The sequence below is a fragment of the Triticum dicoccoides genome, chromosome 7A (assembly GCF_002162155.2).
Source record: "Triticum dicoccoides isolate Atlit2015 ecotype Zavitan chromosome 7A, WEW_v2.0, whole genome shotgun sequence".
NCBI classification, from domain to species: domain Eukaryota; kingdom Viridiplantae; phylum Streptophyta; class Magnoliopsida; order Poales; family Poaceae; genus Triticum; species Triticum dicoccoides.
Genome location: NC_041392.1, coordinates 48,633,958 through 48,636,508, shown reverse-complemented (window position 1 = coordinate 48,636,508; position 2,551 = coordinate 48,633,958).

Genomic DNA, 2,551 nt, shown 5'->3' with positions numbered 1-2,551 from the left:
CCGAATTGGACTAGGGGGAGGGGTTGAGACCCCTCCTTCCTTCTCTTCCCTCTTCCCCTTCCTTGTCTCCTACTCCTACTACATGGAAGGACTCCTAGTTGGACTAGAAAAGGGGGAATCCTACTCCCGGTGAGAGTAGGACTCCCCTAGGGCGCGCCATAGAGAGGGCCGGCCCTCCCCTCCTCCACTCTTTTATATACAGGGGCAGGGGGCACCCCATAGACACACAAGTTGATCCATGTGATCGTTTTCTTAGCCGTGTGCGGTGCCCCCTTCCACCATAATCCTCGATAATATTGTAGCGGTGCTTAGGCGAAGCCCTGCGACGGTAGAACATCAAGATCGTCACCACGTCGTCGTGCTGACGGAACTCTTCCCCGACACTTTGCTGGATCGGAGTCCGGGGATCGTCATCGAGCTGAACGTGTGCTAAAACTCGGAGGTGCCGTAGTTTCGGTTCTTGATCGGTCGGGCCGTGAAGACGTACGACTACATCAACCGTGTTGTGCTAACGCTTCCGCTGTCGGTCTACAAGGGTACGTAGATCACACTCCCCTCTCGTTGCTATGCATCACCATGATCTTGCGTGTGCGTAGGAAATTTTTTGAAATTACTACGTTCCCCAATAGTGGTATCAGAGCCTAAATTTTATGTGTTGATGTTATATGCATGAATAGAACACAAGTGAGTTGTGGGCGATATAAGTCATACTGCTTACCAGCATGTCATACTTTGGTTCGGCGGTATTGTTGGATGAAGCGGCCCGGACCGACATTACGCGTACGCTTACGCGAGACCGGTTCTCCCGATGTGCTTTGCACAAAGGTGGCTAGCGGGTGACAGCTTCTCCAACATTAGTTGAACCGAGTGTGGCTACGCCCGGTCCTTGCGAAGGTTAAAACAACACCAAGTTGACAAACTATCGTTGTGGTTTAAGATTGGTTCTTGCTTAAGCCCGTAGCAGCCACGTAAAACTTGCAACAACAAAGTAGAGGACGTCTAACTTGTTTTTGCAGGACATATTGTGATGTGATATGGTCAAGACATGATGCTAAATTTTATTGTATGAGATGATCATGTTTTGTAACCAAGTTATCGGCAACTGGCAGGAGCCATATGGTTGTCGCTTTATTGTATGCAATGCAATTGCGCTGTAATACTTTACTTTATCACTAAGCAGTAGCGATAGTCGTGGAAGCATAAGATTGGCGAGACGACAACGATGCTACGATGGTGATCAAGGTGTCGCGCCGGTGACGATGGTGATCACGACGGTGCTTCGAAGATGGAGATCATAAGCACAAGATGATGATGGCCATATCATATCACTTATATTGATTGCATGTGATGTTTATCTTTTATGCATCTTATCTTGCTTTGATTGACGGTAGCATTTTAAGATGATCTCTCAATAATTATCAAGAAGTGTTCTCCCTGAGTATGCAGCGTTGCGAAAGTTCTTCGTGCTGAGACACCACGTGATGATCGGGTGTGATAGGCTCTACGTTCAAATACAACGGGTGCAAAATAGTTGCACACGCGGAATACTCAGGTTATACTTGACGAGCCAAGCATATACATATATGGCCTCGGAACACGGAGACCGAAAGGTCGAGCGTGAATCATATAGTAGATATGATCAACATAGTGATGTTCACCAATGAAACTACTCCATCTCACGTGATGATCGGACATGATTTAGTTGATTTGGATCACGTAATCACTTAGAGGATTAGAGGGATGTCTATCTAAGTGGGAGTTCTGAAGTAATATAATTAATTGAACTTAAATTTACCATGAACTTAGTCCTGGTAGTATTTTGCAAATTATGTTGTAGATCAATAGCTCACGTTGTTGCTTCCCTGTGTTCATTTTGATATGTTCCTAGAGAAAATTGTGTTGAAAGATGTTAGTAGCAATGATGCGGATTGGATCCGTGATCTGAGGTTTATCGTCATTGCTGCACAGAAGAATTATGTCCTTGATGCACCGCTAGGTGACAGACCTATTGCAGGAGCAGATGCAGACGTTATGACCGTTTGGCTAGCTCAATATGATGACTACTTGATAGTTTAGTGCACCATGCTTAATGGCTTAGAATCGGGACTTCAAAGACGTTTTGAACGTCATGGACCATATGAGATGTTCCAGGAGTTGAAGTTAATATTTCAAGCAAATACCCGAGTTGAGAGATATGAAGTCTCCAACAAGTTCTATAGCTAAAAGATGGAGGAGAATCGCTCAACTAGTGAGCATGTGCTCAGATTGTCTGGGTACTACAATCGCTTGAATCAAGTGGGAGTTAATCTTCCAGATAAGATAGTGATTGACAGAATTCTCTAGTCACCATCACCAAGTTAGTAAAACTTCGTGATGAACTATAGTATGCAAGGGACGACGAAAACGATTCCCAAGCTCTTCATGATGAAATCGTGAAGGTAGAAATCAAGAAAGAGCATCAAGTGTTGATGGTTGACAAGATCACTAGTTTCAAGAAAAAGGCAAAGGAAAAAAGGGGAACTTTAAGAAGAACAGCAAGCAAGTTGCTGCT